Source organism: Eubalaena glacialis, chromosome 16, assembly GCF_028564815.1.
Source record: "Eubalaena glacialis isolate mEubGla1 chromosome 16, mEubGla1.1.hap2.+ XY, whole genome shotgun sequence".
In the NCBI taxonomy this organism is placed as follows: domain Eukaryota; kingdom Metazoa; phylum Chordata; class Mammalia; order Artiodactyla; family Balaenidae; genus Eubalaena; species Eubalaena glacialis.
The window spans coordinates 3169499-3187956 of NC_083731.1; the positions used below are offsets into that span (position 1 = coordinate 3169499).

Sequence of the window (18458 nt, forward strand, 5' to 3'; positions counted from 1 at the left end):
AAAACAGAGTGTTGATTGGAGGAGGGGAGAGGAGGAATTTCTTGTCTCTTAGGGGACACTGACGGTCTTCCAGGAGCTCCAGGCAACCCACAAGGCTGGGGCAAGACTGAAAGGTCAAGAGCGGAGGGTACCAGGCAGAAGATGGGGCATGGACAGGATCGTGATGTGTCATCGTACAGACCTTTTTAAGGAGCCGGTACTTTAGCCTGGGTCACTGAAAGGTTTTTAAGCAAAAGAGTACAATGATCACATTTTGCATTTTAGAAGTTGGACTTTGATAGCTGCATAGAAAACAGACTGGGGGCACCCAAGTGAGCAAGCAGACAAACCAGTCAAGGGGCGATTTGAAAACTTACGGTAAAGTAGGCAGGCGGTGGGGGTCATCTGGATTAGCATCATGGCGGCCGGGAGGGGCAGATAGATTACTGGCAGGCTGGAGGCTCACTAATCATTTTTAACTGATTACTAGCTTAGTGATGCTCCCAAAATTGGACAGTCTTTACTGATATCTTTGGTAGAAAAATCCAAGGGTGGGTTCTGATTTGCCCACATGTGGTCCTGGGGCAGAGATGTGGGCTCTTTGATGGAATAGCCTCTTGCGTGGCTGAGCCCAGGATCAACGCCAGCAGCCAACAAGCAATGCTGGTTGGCACGTGGTTGAGTAAGGACGGCTTTGGCGGCCGCCATTGGCTCATTGAGCTTCCTCCTATATTTCTGACGTTGGGACAGGTGTTGGGACATGGAAATGCAGCCGTCATGATTCCTCCCATCAGAGAGTTCGCAGCCCAGAGAGAGACCCGTGTGCACACACACACACAGAGCGCCACCATTAAACTCCAATGTGACTTGTTAACAAAAGCCATAATCCAATGTGACCTATATAAACAACAACTGCATTAACATCTGGTCCATGAAGGGAAGGGCACCTGCTCTGCTTACACCCATGGAGAAGCTCGTTCACAGATCTCTGACCTCAAGGAACAAGTGAGTGTTTAACAAACATGCTGCCCTTTCAGGGGCAAGTGAAATGCAGTCCCAATACCAGAAAATGCTGTAGCCCACCTCTTAGGGAGACTCAGTAGGTGGGAAATCTTCAGATACCAATGCCTCCAAACACATTACTTTTGTGAATGTGCTATTTTCTAATATTTGTAATTTTAAGACAGATCTTCATTTTAACAATATTTATTAAGTACAAGAATTCCAGGAATTTGGGGGTGGGCTTTGGGCACCGAATTCTTTCTTGCTCCTCTTCCCTTGGGGTATCCCTGCTGAGGTTGCCCCCCTCGAAAACGTCTACACCTAAAAGTGAAACAAAACACTATTTTACCAAGACCTGGGCAATCCCGTGGGTCTCCCTGATGTCTGGTGAATGCTAACTTCGACAGTTTGGGTTAATGATTAAGCAGAGTTAGGGGAACTGAGCAAGGCTTTTTGCTTCCTACTCCTTCTTCTTTGAAACCAGGCTCGGGGCAGCCCCGGCCCCATGGGGTATCGGGGGGGCTGGTGCTGGGAGACTGGCCCCAGCTGGTTGGGGCAGGTCTCATCATCCGTAAAGGCCGAGGGATCGGGCCACCCCCCAAGTGACTTTAGGGAAAAGAGGAAGCAGAGGAGTGGCCGGTGGATGCTGGGTGCTGCCCTTAGGGTGCAGCGACCCTGCCCAGCAGTGGAGCCAGGCCAAGGGTCTCACCCATCAGATACAGCTTCATCCAAGTGTGGCATGTGGTTGGGTGGCTCAGAGGGTGTGTGTGTGTGTGTGTGTGTGTGTGTGATAAACAGAGCTAGACAGAGAGAAAGAGAGAACTCAGAGCTCAGGTTCCCTCCATTGGTGAGACCCAGAGAAGGAGCCCCAGTTTCAGATCACACTATGGTCAGGATGAGGGGATAAGGAGGTCAACACGAGAGCCGGATGTTCTCTAAACACGTTATTCTGCCCTCAGGGAGCTTACAATCGAGACAGGAGCAGCATTTGTTCCACTAAACTGATCACTCATAATACAAAGTTGCCTTAGACACGAGTTGGATGGAGTGAGGACCCTGAGCCGGTGTCTGGAGAAGATCCTGTGCTGGAAGCAAGATGTTACTTCAAACATGAAAGCTGATTCCGTCTCCATAAACAGAGAGGATGGCATTTTAGAGGGGTGAGCCTAAAGCAATAATAAAAGTTCAATTTCTTACCTGGTTCCTCAATCGATTCTTTGTCAAGTTGTGACAACGACCAGGTAGCCTGATAATTTCATGTAGGACACTTGTTCCTGTTTTAGAGACAAAAACATAGATTTTACAGAAGCAACCAGGGAACAGACCTTCACCGAACGCCGCTCCTCCTCCATTCAATGTTCTGTAGTTTAGAACCCGTGCTGATAGATCCCGTTGGCTGTTGCACAAACAATGAATAGTTTTCTTGTCTTTGACCACTTTAGTTTCTGAAGGTAAAGCTGGAATTAGAACCGTTAAAATAAAAATTCCCCAGGCAGAATGTTGTTAGGAGATTGAAAATCCTAAGAGTTCTCATCACAAGGAGACACCTTTTCCTTTCCTTTTTTTTTTTAAAATTAATTAATTTATTTATTTATTTTTGGCTGTGTTGGGTCTTCATTTCTGTGCGAGGGCTTTCTCTAGTTGCGGCAAGCGGGGGCCACTCTTCATCGCGGTGCGCGGGCCTCTCACTATCGCGGCCTCTCTTGTTGCGGAGCACAGGCTCCAGACGCGCAGGCTCAGTAGTTGTGGCTCACGGGCCCAGTTGCTTCGCGGCATGTGGGATCTTCCTGGACCAGGGCTCGAACCCGTGTCACCTGCATTGGCAGGCAGATTCTCAACCACTGCACCACCAGGGAAGCCCTCCTTTCCTTTTTATTGTACATACAGATGAGAAGATAGATGTTAGCTGAATGTATTGTGGTCATCATTTCACAGTATATGTAAATCAAACTATCATGCTGGAGGCCTTAATCTTCTACAGTGATGTACGTTGATTATTTCTCAATGAAACTGAAAAAAAATTCCCCAGGCATTGGAGGAATCAGACTTGGGGTCGGGGGGGACATACCTGTCATATGAAGTTGTATCTCCTTGTCCTTTTTCCCTGTTGATGCGTAGAGCCTGGGTGAGTTGTATCATAAATAACCCAGAGCGTTACTACAGACACACCACATGGGGAGCAAGTCTTGTCCGTTGTGAGATTCCACACATGGCCTTGGGTATTGTCCTAACCTCAGATCAAAGTGTGTGGAATTAAGGAAACTGGTCTTCATCACTGTCCCCCAGCATTCCACCCTCACGGTCAACATTTCCATTTTACAGACAAGAAGAAGCCCAAGGCTTCTTGGAAATTCACCAAGTAGTAGCTGAGTGTGTTCTTTAAGCTCCATCTTTTCCTATTTCCAGGTCCAGCTCCAGGAGGATGTGGCACCAGGGAGCAGAGTCAATCCCGTTTAGCTTTGCCCATTAGTCCCTCTTAAGTGTCCTCTGTTCTCTGACTTAGGTACCCAGGTATTTTATGTTAAGACATTTACATCTTAATGGAGCTATGGAAAGAGCACTTTCCCAGAATCCAGATACAAATTAAACAATGGTCCAGAAGTCATCAGACCTCTTTCAGCCTCTGTGTCTCCATCTGCATGCATCGGGAATGACAATATTTACCCCAGCATGGAAATATGGTGACGTGCAGGTAATTTCAGGATATGAATTGCTTACATGCATTTGCTTACGCATCAAACCCTATTTACTGAGGGTCTAGGATGGACCAGGAACAATGATGTGAACATAACAGGTTCCCTTCCTCTCTCACGGAGTTTGAAGTTAAAGAAACGAGGGCAGACCCTGCATTGAAGCAGATTGAAAACAAGCACGTGTGAATGGGGCACGAGGAGGAAGGTTAGCACCAGCGTCCCGTTTGATTTTCAGTATCAGGCTAGTCTTTGAGAAAGTTACCTTCCAGCTGAGATCCAAAGGAGGGGAGGGGTTTGGATCAATCCAAGTCAAGGGAGGGAGATGGCGCATTCCAGAGAGATGGGCAATGTGTGTGGTCCAAGCCAAGTGTGAAGGGTCAGTGCGGGGGTGGAGATACTGTGTGTCCTACAGGCCCACCTGGAGAATATGGGTTTCATTTATTATTTTTTTATTCATGTGCACATCTCCCTTTATTTAGTTATTTATCTATTTATTGAAGTATTATTGACTTACAATATTATATTAGTTTCAGGTGTACAACATAGAGATTCAGTGTTTTTATAGATTGTATTCCATTTACAGTCGTTACAAAATAATGTCTGTATTTCCCTGTGCTATACAACATATCCTTGTGGCTTATTTATTTTATACATAGTAGTTTGTATTTCTTAGTCCTCTACCCCTAATTTGCCCCTCTCCCCTCGCCTCTCCCCACTGGTAACCACTAGTATAATACTAGGTAACACTTCCTACTTTTTAAATTTAATTTTCATTTTATATTGGAGTATAGTTGATTTACAACGTTGTGTTAGTTTCCGCTGTACAGTGATACATATATACATATATCTATTCTTTTTCAGATTCTTTTCTCATATAGGTCATTACAGAATATTGAGTAGAGTTCCCTGTGCCGTACAGTAGGCCCTTGTTGGTTATCTATTTTACATATAGTAGTGTGCATATGTTCATCCCAAACTCCTAATTTATCCCTCCACCCCCTTTCCCCTTTGGTAACCATAAGTTTGCTTTCAGTCTGTGCGTCTGTTTCTGTTTTGTAAATAAGTTCATTTGCATCCTTTTTTTAGATTTCACCTATAAGTGGGTTTCATGTTAAAGGCGAATGGAAACCTCTCAGTGATCCTGTCACAGTATTACCTTGTCTCTCCTGCTAGACTGTAAACTCCGTGAGGCTGCAAACCGAGATGAACATGCCTTTGCCTTTCTAACGGCAACAGATACTGTGATTTGTCAACTAAACATTTGCTAACCAGAGTGTCCTAAGTTACAGAGATGGCAAAAGTGCCTTATGAGGTGTTTTTCTCAAGCTTTGCAACAACTTGAAAGGCCCTTGAGCTGCAGGAAGAAGAGAATGTTAACTTTGTTCTGTCAAACTAGGTATGTTTTAAAATTAGAGGCAAATACTTCACCCAATATAGTCCGTGTGTATATTTGAGTAACAACGAACAACTCCCCAGAACACATTTCCTTCCTTTTGAAGTGTTTCGGATTTGTTTTTTCTTGTTCCCTTCGGGCTTTTCAGGATATTACAATGATGCTGGTGAATGTTTCCCGTAGCTCTTGGCTGTCATATCACAGAAGGAAAAACAAATAGAAAGACCTCAGGGTAATTGTCTCTGTGTCCTGGACGGGGAGCAGGTCATTCTGGAAACTTGCCCTCCTGGTCCCGCAGACACCAGACCCGGCCGTGAGTGTTTCATCTCGTGGCATGGTAGTTTCTCCATGCTCTCAGCTGAGTCTGTTTTTCTCTATTTTTTAAAAAAATTTTATTGAGGTCTAGTTGATTTACAAAGTTGTGTTAATTTCTGCTGTACAGCAAAGTGACTCAATTATACATGTATATTCTTTTTCGTATTATTTTCCATTATGGTTTATCACAGGATATTGAATATAGTTCCCCGTGCTATACAGTAGGACCTTGTTGTTTATCCCTTCTGTATAAAATAGTTTGCATCTGCTAATCTCAAATTCCCAATCTTTCCCTCCCCCATGTTTTTCTTGATTTTGAGTAAAAAAGGATAAGTGTTTTGTTTTACTTTCACGGAAGTCCACACCCTCATGGAGAAATGCCTTATTCTAAGAATTGTCTTTAGTGTTATCATTTTGGGCAGTAGAGTGGTACAAGAGAAAGTGAACTTTTTATGGTACTAGAAATTCAGTGGATACCTGGAGCCGTGTGTTGGGGAGAGCATGGGAAATATTCATTTGATAAATATGAATCTTTTGGGATTAGCAGATGCGAACTATTATATTCAGGATGGATAAACAACAAGGTCCTACCGTAGAGCACAGGGAACTATATTCAGTATCCTGTGATAAACCATAAAGGAAAAGAGTATTAAAAAAAGAATATATATGTATAACTGAATCACTTTGCTGTACAGCAACAATGAACGCAACACGGTAAATCAACTATATTCAGTAAAATAAAAAAATATGAATTGAATGGTAGTGAGAACATAGCAGTGGCCAAAATGCTGTCCGTTCCTGGCGGGGGTCCACCTCCGTCTGTGGATGCTGGGATGGATGAGAACAGGAGTGAGCATCTCTGACTGTTCCCACCTGTCAGGTGTGAAGTGCGTGGTGACGGGAAGCAGGAAGGACCAGGGGGCTTCTCCCCAGGACGTTACCACCAGCGATGTGGCATGAGAGCCACTTACAGGCCACATTCCACCACGTGTCAAATTTTCACTATCAAGTAGCCACAGAAGCCGTGATACACCTTTTCTGTGGTTTGGGTGAAGCCCCCCACTCTGTCTTCTTTGATTCCAATGAGTATTTTTGTGAAGGGAAAAATGCAACAGCATTTGGGTGAGGGGATAAGCCAGCCTGTGATCTTCAAATGTTTTTCCCGCACCCCTTAAAGTAATTTGGAAAAGCAATGGATGTACCTCCTCCCACATTTAAGTTGGAAATGAGAATGTTCTCACGTGTTGTTGTCAGGATGAACTTTCCCTTATAATGTGTATGGAGGTCTATTTGTTCTAAAAGTAGATTTGTTCAAACCTTAGAGTGGAAGATTTTTCTCATCACATTCATGTAAAGTGATTATCACACGATCTAACAGAATAAGCCAGTTCTCAAGGTCAACCTGATTTGCTAAAGTAGACTTAATTTTTGCCAGAAAAAGGCTGACTTGATTTTTTTACTTAGCTAAGATTGTCCCCATGGCAACCATGTCCATTCTGAGTTCCATGCTGGGGGGAGTTGGTAGGTAGACGCAGAGGCATTGGAACTGCCCTGAGGTTGTCACCCACCTACATGGCATAAGGTGCTGATGTACTCGGTATGTCTTTCCTAAGCTTTTTGGGCTTGTTGTCAAAAGACTATGATTGTTCTGTTGTCCCTTTGTTCAGTGCTCAGAGGATTTTTGGTCTTACCTTGACCCCAGTCCAGTTAGAATGGGTATGTATGAGTATCTTTGGTAAAGTGGGAGATGACAAATGTGAAGAGGGGATTGTGGAGGGGATGGTGTTGCAAGCTAAAGGAAGGAGAATCTCTGCAAAGTAAGGATCTGAAAATGATTCCATTATAATCATTCCTCCCTACCTCCTACCTAAAAATCTCATATACCCAGGGAAACACGCCCTCCCAGTCTGAAGACTGCTGGCCAATGATGGCTCTGCTGTAGATAATAACAAGGCACCTTCATAAACGACCAGATGTGTTGCGTGCACTGGGGGGCAGGGACTAGAAAAACAATAGAGGTGAGTTTGACTGTTGATGTTATTTTGATCTGTGACTGTTGACGTTGGAGTGGAGATGTTCTGAGAGCACCTGGACGTTGAGGTGAGCCCTGGCCCCACGTGCCTGTCTTCCTGCTCGCCTCCATGGGTGACCCGCCGCTCCTCTCTGAGACAGTCCTTCTCCTTGCGTATTCCATCTCGTCCTCTCCTTTTACTCAGGGCTGTCTCTCCAGCAGTTTCCACCATCTTCCTCATCAGTCTCTTCCCCTGCATCAATCCCATCGCATAAACGTTAGAGGAAAGGCAGGCTCTCCAAAGACCACCCACTCTGGAAACCAAAAGACTTGAAAATGAATACAACTTGGTAATCAGTTTCTAGAAGGAGTGAATTTGTCCTTCTCTACGTCATTTTTGCAGTTTGTAGAGTAGGAGGCTCTTGACTTCTTACTGCTTCCAGAGGATATTAAGATGAAAGAGCATGATGGGTACTCTTTCTGGGTACTCTTTCCCTTGCTGACTTAAATTGTTTGCCAATTTCTCCTTTTTTATGTGTCTTGAGTTCTCACCCCTATTGAATGACTATGACCAAGCACAGTTTTAATCAGAATATTTTCAAAAAACAAATGTAAAGACTTATGATGTCAGCAATCCATTTCAACCTTGTTTGCTAGCCATTCAAGAGCCCCTGCAAGTCCATCTCAAACCCCATTACTGCCTTATCAGACTGATGACGTGATTTATATTCCATGTGGGGTAAATAAATGATACTTCGCTAATTACCTGAGGCTACTTCCTCTTTGTCCTTTTCTTCCAACCATTTTGTACACCTGGGTTACCTTTTCTCTTCTCATCTATTTCTGTCACAATTTTACCACCCTTTCAACTACAACACAAGCGCCAACTTCTTCTGTGGGACCTTTCCGAATCCCTGTCCTTCTGAACCATTATTGATGATATTTCTACTTACATTGTTTTTAAGACACTCAGCACAATCTTATTTGTGTTGGAATTATCTGGGTGTTTCTATAGATCAGATTCTGTATATGAACGAGGCCAAAGCATGAAACCTTACATACAGGAAAACTAAAAAGCGTTTGAAAGGCGGACTGATTAAATGAATGAGAAAATTGCTCCTCCCATGTTCCCTGGCATAGTTCCCCGTACACAGGTTCACTGAGGCTTCTGCTGGGACACGATCACCTAAGGGAAATTCGGGGCTCATTCTGTATGGATGTAGCATCACGCACTTAGATGTACATTTATTGAAGAGTAGGTTTCAATAATATTACAATGAGCCATAATTTTTCTTCTGAACACTGACTTACAAAATGGAAAGCTTTTATTTTTTGAATGTATATCAAGATAGACAAAAAGCCTTTTAACTGTTTGTTTGTTTTTAAAAAAAAAACAAACAAAACCTTCTTTTCAAAAACTGTGTCAAGAGTTCAAATGATGGCCTGGAGGAAAGACATCATAAGGACTCGTGGTTACCCAAGTTGACACCTGAAGTTTCAGGGCCACTGTTTAAAAGCAGATTGGCCTTGTTCTTACCACTTAAGAGCAAAAAGCACTCATCAAAAACATACTGAAAAGATACTAAATGTTCAGTCACTGGAAATCATCTTTTCCGTGAAAAAATAAAATAAAAGCTTAAGGGTAAATGTATTCCTCATCTCAGAAACTAGAAATCCAGCTTCAAATACACACAGTGGTTTCAAGCTCTACTGAGCCAGAGTCATCCCATTAATTATGGATGACATTAGGTTTTAAACAAATACAAATTGTTTTGCCCTCACCTTAGAACCTCCTGAAGCAAATGTTTTATTCCCAGTGAGAATCGCTTTGCAGAGGACAGGTCCTTGAATTATTAGAAAAGCTGCAGGGATAGGATGCCATCCAAAAATATAATGTTGTCTGGTTGATACCTGGCTTTTACTGTGCTGTGTTCTGTTATTTGTGGGAGGGGGCAGAGGAAGGATACGGTCCTCTGTCCAGTTACTGAAGATGACTCAATAGGCAGGATGAAGGATTATGATGGGAAAATGTCATCTCCAGGCCAAAGATTGCACAATTCTGACATTTTCCCCTAATCTGGGCTCATGGCAGACATCACTGAGGGGTGAAAGCTTCTCCACTCAGCTCGAACACAATTTAAGAATTTGTTAATGCCAATGCTAGGGTTTGTCATAGTTACAGTGACTAGGTTGAAAAACAAACAAACAAAAAAAGAGTTTGTTAAGACATAGAACTCCAGTTAGCCACAAGCCACTGATGGAAGAAGCTGATCTGCATCTCAGTTATAGCTAATCAAAGTCGATAAGTCTTTCTTCTGGGTAACCATGGACTTGAATGAGTTGGTCTGGTCTGGTCTATTCTATTCTCCCTTGAAGAGTCAAGTGTTTTGAAGCCTTTTTTAGACCTTCCTTGCTGGACTGATGTGTGGTGTGTAGACAGTGAGACTCAGGTCTACACTTTTCTACAACCAAGTGTCCTTTGTCTACAGGCTAACTGTTCAGTAACTGTAATCAAAATGAAGGTGCTGCCCCGTGGGAAGGAAGGCACTTTCTCTGCAAGAATGTGTTTTTCAGCCATGGTTCACATGACAAGCCACAAGATCAGAAGCTTTGTCTGTGGATGCAGGTGGGTTCAGCTGAAGTGGCTTCTGGTTTCACACCTTGTCACCCACTTTGGGTCTTCTCCACCTGGCTCACAAATCTCTCTCAATCATCTCTAGACTGAGAACCTGGTTTAATGAAAAGGGATACTGGATCCGGAATCCAAATTCCTAGATTCAAATTCAGTGTTTATTTGTCTTTTAAACAAATGTCTATAGTTTGGGATTGACATATACACACGCTGTATTTAAAATAGATAACCAACAGGGACCTACTTTATAGCACAGGGAACTCTGCTCGATATTCTGTAATAAGCTGAATGGGAAAAATATTTGAAAAAGAATCGATATATATATGTATCGCTGAATCACTTTGCAGTACACCTGAAACTAACACAACATTGTAAGTCAACTACAGTCCAATTTAAAATAAAAATTATAAAACAACACAGAAGTCTATTGAGAGCTTACGCTGTTTTAGACACTGAACTTCAGCTTTTTACATTCGTTATGTCATCTAACTTCACATCATCCCTAAAGCAGATTCACAAATTATCCATATTTATTACAGTGGAATGAAGGAAAAGAACCTAAGTAGAATGTCACACAGAGAAAATACAGAAGCTATGATTTGAGCCTGGTTCTACCCAAATCTGGAGACAACACTTTCAATCAAGATACTAGATTGCCCCTTTCCAGCCGTGTGACCTCAGACAAATTAAGCAACACCTCAGACCCACGGTCTTCCCATCTGAGTTTCCGTTTTCTCATGTGAAAGAGTGAGGGTGAGAATAACAACCTCAGGGCATTATTGTGTTTGTCAAAAGAGATATGAAATTTCTTTATGAGCATCAGTGACCTGTGAGAAGTTTATTTGCTACATTTTATAAAGTTTATTTACCTATGAGAAGTTTATTTGCTGTGTTTTATAAAGGAGAGCACAGTTCAGAAGTAGGGAACTGGTGGGAAATAACAAAGCCACATAGGTGGGAGGGAGGAGGCCTATTTTTCTCCACGATTTTTAGCGGCCAAGTCAATTGTGAGTATGTGGCCTGTAGTAGGATAAGAATAAACAGCAACAAGTAAACATCCAGGCTGGTAGAACACATCTTCTTCTCTTATTTATACACAAGTGGAATTTCTCTTATGGGTCCTCAAAAATGGTAGGTGTGAAATTATGGGGATTTACACCTTAAAGAGCTTAAATAATACATTTTAGGAAAGTGGGTCTTAAAATGTCCATCCATGCAGTTCTGTGAAAAGCCAAAGCAATGTGGTCCAGGGGGAGAGCCCTCTGATGGTGTGGCTTGATTCGAGTAGGAAACTAAAGCTATAGATTTCCCAGCATCTCAGGGGAGTGGGTCAAGGGTCATTGCCCGTTCTTCTTCACCTGGTGGATGAGAACTTGGTGGGCAGAGGTGAACCCTGACAGCTGAACTCAGAGCCAGAACACAAAGAGTTTGGAGACGCTGACAGAGCTCCCAGCCTGACCCACAGCTGCAAAGATGATCTACTGAAATAGTGGGATTGCATTCCCCAGGGGCCAACTTGAGATGGGCATGGAAATTGACCACCAGCTGATTTCAGGCACAAAAGAAAGCTGAGGATAAACAAAGATGAGGCTCCCACAGCAGAGGCTGTCACTCTTTCCTAGGATCTTCCATAATCTGTGGGCTAGTTGGGCTTCCTGACTAATTAACTATTCATTCAACACTTCCACCAGTATTTATTGAGTCCACTTTGTCCTGGGAACCATGCTAAGTGCTTGGTTATGAATCATCCCTAACTTTAAGGAGCTTTTCCTCTTGCAAAGAAGCTGGACAGACTGTGTAATCATACAAGACCAGGAAAGACAGTATGCCAGGAAACAGAGGGCTGAAGATGCTCTCACAGGGCAAAATCATTTTAAAATGAGACTCAAGGATGAGTAAGCGTTCTCCAAGCAAAGGCAGTGCTGCATGGCCGACAGAAGGCTGGGGGAGAAAGAATCCTACTACGCCCTACGCCGGGAAGATGCAGGGGTGGGGAAAGTGATGAACAGCACAGAGAAATTCAGGAAGGGAAAAGAAGAAGAGTATAAGGAAAGAAACAGTAAATAAGGTAATTGATATGTTGGTATTACTCCTTTTATAAAAAATAATGGAAGTGATTTGAAATACCTTATTAAGAGATAAAAACTCAGATTACGTACACAAAAAAGTAAACTCCAATCATGGGCCACTAAGTCTAAAAATAGGTAAATGCAAAACACATACATGGGCGAATGCAAAGAGGAAGGCAGGACGGCAGGAAGGGAGGAGGAAAGAAAAGAAGCGGCATAAATATTATTCAGTTAAGGTATTTCAACGTACACGTGAAAAGAAAAGAGAATCATAGATTTGAAAAATGCAAATACAACCTGGATCTAGAATGTCATAGACTTTCCAAATATCAGGAATGTTGGCTTCTTTCCTCTCGCCTGCCAGGTGAAGCAACCAACTTCAACTCTGCTTGAAAATCAGATGCGATGCTTTGGATTTTGGTCCTGTCGCTGCTCAGCTGGGCTCTGTCTGTGGTCTACAGCTTGGAGTGTTTCTGTCCAATGCCTATCAATCTGCAGATCGAGAAGATAATTTAAGACAGAGATGAGTGAAGATGCTTTTAAAGAGTACAATGGAGTCAAAAGTCTTCTTCTATGCTCATTGCAGCCACAGGATTTAGAAATGTTTTGGGGACTCAAGTGGGGAGCCAGGCAAGCTGGTTTGAGGGGCACCATGCCTTCTCCTGAGGGACACTTTGATTACTGTAGGTATATTCAACTAACTGGTAGCCTGGAAACCATGTGGATGCAGGATGGAGTTTGTGTGTGAAAGACGGATGCTTGAATCAAGCTGCTATGATTCATGCTGGGAGCATGACGGTGACTCAGGGTAAAAGGCGAAAGAGCAGGCACGACGTGGGCGGGATCGATTTGTCACCCACTTTCCAGTTCACTGTCTTCTATTCCAACACGCTTGTACACACAACCCCTAAAGCATGACTCCTAGCTTGTTGACAGGGAGCAGAGCTCAGGATGGTCAAGGCTTCATGCTGGATTTCTCTGGGTGAAGAGGTTGTCTTCCGAACAGATAGTAAGTAACCAGGCTGAGCAATTGATCAAGGCAATTGATCAATTTCATTCCACTGGGACATAAACCTGGGATGCACTCTTCTGCGGGGAGGAAAAGCAGCCAGAAGATCCCAACACTTGGCTTCACAGCCAGAATCTAGCACCACATAGATGGTCTGGCTTTCATCACCTGCTATCCTGCAGTTACAGATGTAGGGCAAGGTGTCCACGCTGGTCCTTTTGTAAGGAAAGCAGAGAATCACGGTGATGCTATCAAGTGTTAGCTTTGTATCCTTTAAGGGTTCAGGTGGGTGTGCATTTACAGAGGGCACTGGAAGGACACAGATAAAGGTCTCCGAGCCAAGAACAGAGATGTGTATCAACACTTCCACCCAAGACAGGCAGCTTTGAAGGAGTCCAGAAACTTGTCTCTTTTTGTGCCCCGTCTTAAAGCCCTTCCATGGCCTCCCAATGATCTTAAAAGTAATGAGGTGAACGAGAAAGGTTCCACAGCATCAGCTCGAGGACCAGTTTGAAACTAAGGGGACCCCGGGCCTGTGTGCTCGGCTGAGGGCCCACGTGACTCTGAGGAACAGCCCAGCGTGAGGACCGCGGGTCTACAAGACACCATCAAGGGGGGCACAGCTCCCCCCCTTGGTCTCTTCTAACCCCATGGTCCTCTGAGCTGCCTGTGCAGTCCTACTCACTGGTTTTCCATGGTCCTTGCTGCCTCAGGGACTTGGAAAACTCTATTCCCTCCCACCTGGCTGACTTCACCATCTCCTACATCCCCAGCGGCTGTGAACTCTAGTCATCTTTCAAGACAGCTAAACCGTCTCCAACTTGGGGAGGCTTTTCTCGACCTGGGTCCCCCTGGATTGAATGGTAATAAGCACTCAACCAGTTGTAACAACACAGTTATATACAAACAAGTGTGATTATGTGTTTGCCTCTCCCGCTAGCCTGAAATCACCATGAGGGAGATACCGACTTTATTCCTAGCTGAATTCCCCAAAGAGCCTAAACCTGTATGTAATAGGCATGTGCATAGGTGTAACATCAATGAGTCAATGCAGTTCATGCATTGCTGTACTTTGAAGGCTTTCTAGCCTCCCTTTACGGGTTGAGTTTTGTTACCCAAAAAGATATGCTGAAATTCTAACCCCCAGTACCTGTGAATGCGAGCTTATTTGGAAATAGGGTCTTTGCAGATGTAATCAGGTTCGGATGGGGTCAACAGGATGGGCCCTATTCTATTATGGCTGTGCCCTTCTAGGAGGAGAGAAGGCCATGTGAAGACAGACCCACAGGGAGAAGGCTTCCGTGATGACAGAGGGAGAGTTTGGAGGGATGCTTGGCTCAGAGCTGGGAGCCAAGAGACACTGAGGCTCAACGGCCACCACCAGCAGCTGGAAGAGGCCAGGATGGATTCCACCCAGAGTCCAGAGGGAGCGCGGCCCTGCAGTCACCTTGATCTGGGACTTCTGGCCTCCAGAACTGTTAGACAATACATTTCCGTTGCTTTAAGCCACCCAGTTGGTGGCACTTTGTTGCAATCGCCCTAGGACACTAATACACCTCCCAGTGTGTACAAGGGAAATCTGACCTGGGTCTGATAAAAAGTTCCTCCAAGTCAGAGAGAAACTGCATTGAACAGCGAATGCAAAAGTGACTCTTAATTTTCTGATAATGTTGGAAAAGGCTTTCAGAGACTTAATCTGTAAAGAATTCCAAGAAGTCGATAGTGCAAATATTTCAGTTTCCTTCAAAATGTTCCTGTTGGTGAGGAGGGAAAAAAAGACATGATCACAGCTTTGAAATTTCCAGAAAATTTCCTTTTCTAAATGCCATTTGTTTTGGAAGTCATGCAAAGACAGAGGGCGTTTACGTGTTAATGTATGTTCTGTAAACGGTCACTTATTAACAAGAATGCCCTTGGAAAAAGTGATTTAACATCTCTGTGCTTCCATTTCATCTCAGGTAAATGGAAATAATCAACCCTCTTTACAGTTTAGTAGCATCAAATGACATAATACGCGAAGAGTTCTCAGAATAACGCACAATACAGAGTAGATACACGCTATTGTTTTCTCTTTACTTATATCACTAGCATGTTACTCCAGAATCTAGTTCAAAATTTATTTATTTCTCCTCCTGTTTTGCTTTTGGATGTTTTATCCCGTGATTTGATTTTCTCACTTAAAGCTAACATCCTAGCTGGATTCCTGAAGGGACTATTAACTTTTGTTTTCCGATCGGTACCCCTTTTGCATTCTGTTTAATCCATCACTCTTAGCAGCCATATGCTTCCCCCAAAGAAAGGCAATTTTAATTAAAAAATAGAATTTTTTTCCTGGCTCCTTGCAGAGCAAATGAGGAGGGAGGACAGACTTCAGTACTAAGGAGGCACCTGTGAGGGAGGGCGCCTGAGACAGTTTTGACAAGAAATAGAGACTCAGAGGACTCTGACCCATCCTAGAGAAGGACACTGAAAGGTACCAGCGAGCGGCCGGTTGGCATGCATCCTGCTGCAGGGCTCTGCTTCCCGGGATGGCACACAAACCTTTGAAGGCTGCGCTGATTCCTTCCTGAAGGTGTTCCCTGGGCCAGCATGGACCACCCCTCACATCCTCTTCGGCTCCAGCCCTCTCAGGGGTCCAGCCCAACCCAGACTAGGGCTCTCTGAGATGCGCCTCTGGCTGCTGGGTACCAGGCCTCTGGGGGACAAGGCTGGGTGCCCCTGTCTGCCCGACAAGTTTCCCGCAAGCCGAGACTCAGGCTGAAACCCAACAAAAGAGGAGAAAGCAAAGGACTTTTGAGCTCCACTGGGGCGTGAAGCACTTGGCAATAGGAAACAATGATTTTTTTTCCAGCACGGCTTGTTCAGTTTCTTCTGGAGGATAATAAGTCCCTGAATATTCATCGGTAACCTTTTCTAGGGCTGTGCTGGGTGCTTATTCATGCTCTGGTGTGGGTGCTGGTGACTCACGGTGCCTGTTCCCGGCTATTGATTCTCTTCCGTGAACACCCACCCCTCACTTGTGCTTCCGATGGTTCTCCATGGAAGCCTTTGTTTGCTGTTGTTGTTGTATCATTTCTTTAGGACTTTGAAAGGACACGTGCCCCACTCCTACCCCCGCACCGGCACCTTGGATTCTGCAGCCCTTGGCCAAGGAGAAGCCACCATTGTTTCCGAGGGGACCTAGTTGTTACAGCTTCCGGCCTCTGCACTCACTGGTGGCCAGCAGAATCATGCCCTCTCCTCCTCCCCAAACAGTCCAAATCCCAATTCCCCAGACCCTGTGACTCCATCACCTTACACGGCAAAAGGGTGTCTGCCGATGTGCATAGTTCAGGATCTTAAGATGGGGAGATGAGGCTGGGTTATCTGCTTGGGCTCAAGGTGACCACAAGGGTCCTTACAGGGAAAGAGAGAGACAGGAGATTCAGCGTCTCAATGATGCAATGTGAAAAGCTGACCATCGCAGGCCTTGAAGAAGGAGGAAGGCGCCAGGAGCCAAGGAACACAGCAGCCTCTGGAAGCTGGAAAAGGCAAGGAAATGGCCTCTCCCCTGGAGCCTCCAGAAGGGACCAGCCCTGCAGACAGTGAGACACATTGCTGACTTCTAACCTTTAAGAGGGTGAGCTTTGCTCAATGTCAAGAAGGCAACATGTACTTGGTAGAGAAGAGGGAAGAATGGAGCTGAGATTGGCTCAGGGAGAAAATTACAACATTTAAGGGGGAAAAGTTTTTCCATGGTTCCAGCTCTGCACGATTTCATCCCTCATCATCTTCTAGCGCCTTCATTCTAGAATTCCTCATGTCATCTTTCCTCTTCTTATTCCTAGCAATCATTTAGCAGGAAATAAAGCATCTGTAGACCCCTTAGGAGAAAAGGATAATCAAGCAAAATTTAGCAACATGGAGAAATCTTGAAACACAGCACTGAGTGGAAAAATAAAACAGGGTTTGTAGCACAACATTATTTGTGTAGTTTAAGATCACATTTATACTGTATGTCTTTCAAGGATACATTTGTATCCAAGAACATTGAATAGACACATTTAAGTTGGTGCCTGGTATGGAAAGGGTTGTGCCCGTGATAAACAATGAAGAGGAAAATGATGAAACAGAATAAAACAGGAGGCTCCATGGATAGACCAGCAATTACAGTGTGCTGTGACACCCTCACTTCTCTTCACTGGTGGGAAAAAGAGAGAGAGAACTAAAACAAAAAGAAAATTTCACAATTCTCTTAACCCAATGTCTGTTTTATTTTTTTAATGTATTATTATTTATTATTATTGTTTTTTAATTTATTTTTTGGCCACACCATGCAGCACGTGGGATCTTAGTTCCCCAACCAGGGATGGAAACCACACCCCCTGCAATGGAAGCACAGAGTCTTAACCAGTGGACTGTCAGGGAAGTCCCCTTGTCTCTCATTTAAACACATACATCCTATCATGTCCAGAACCAACTGGGTTTCAGCCATTCTATAGGAACTAGGAGCTAAAGGGAATCTGTCAAAACCCCTCCTTTCCAGAAGAGCAGAGGTTTGCAAGGAGATCAGCTGAGAGAAGGGGGAGTGGATCAGGTCTTCTAAAATGTCCTCATGCTGAATAAATCACACACACACACACACACACACACACACACACACACACACATCCCACCCCAGAACTCTCTAAGGGTTAGAAAAAATATGAATAAAATGAAACCAGAGCTGGCTGAGGGCAAGTGTAAAAGCTAATACGCCAAAGTCTGGGGACAAATGACAACCCTGGCAACCTTGCTTTGGGGATGGATGTGGCCATTTCGGGATGGGACCTTGGGTATGCTTGCAAAGTCCTGTAGTTGAAGTCAAGCCTTCTACACAAAACTAGGACAATTGAAGGAACTATACCTTCAGAGGAATGGTGGTTGAAAAAAACCTGACTGCCTGCAATGGAACTAAGAATATCTCTAACTCTGTCCATTTCCGAAGGGAAAAATCATCTCCTCTGAGAACATGGGATCCTGAGGTTGGCCTCACGTGGATCTGGAGTTCAGCTCTACTGGGCACCACTTGTGCTCAAGAAAGCCCCAGGCTAAGGCACCACAGGGACATTTCCAGTGGCATGCAGTATATTTTAAGGCAAATCCTCTCTGGAGAAAATAATCCTCAATCCTGGACCCCAGGGATTTCCATATATTACATTTGGCCAAAATATTAACTCACAACAAAATCAAATCACCATACCTGAAGGACACATCAGGAAGAATAGGCAGAAGCCATAAGTGACTCATCTCAATTCACAAAGACTTCACATGCTATAAGGATCAGACACACATATAAAATGACCAAGAAACAAGAATCCGAGGGAGGGAAAAAAA

At 44.1% G+C, this 18458-nt stretch overlaps 1 long non-coding RNA gene across 2 annotated transcripts; it reads right to left on the reverse strand.

Annotated features, from left to right (window-relative positions):
- Positions 1–1169: 1169 nt before the first annotated feature.
- On the reverse strand, positions 1170–15854 carry LOC133076547 (uncharacterized). Of its 2 annotated transcripts, XR_009697550.1 has the most exons (5): positions 15645–15854; positions 14688–14857; positions 12392–12586; positions 2179–2255; positions 1170–1302 (listed from the first exon to the last, which is right to left on the reverse strand). It is a non-coding gene; the product is annotated as an uncharacterized LOC133076547 (long non-coding RNA). The 2 variants fall into 2 exon arrangements; XR_009697549.1 differs by lacking the exons at positions 1170–1302; positions 2179–2255 and adding an exon at positions 6645–7646.
- Positions 15855–18458: the final 2604 nt, after the last annotated feature.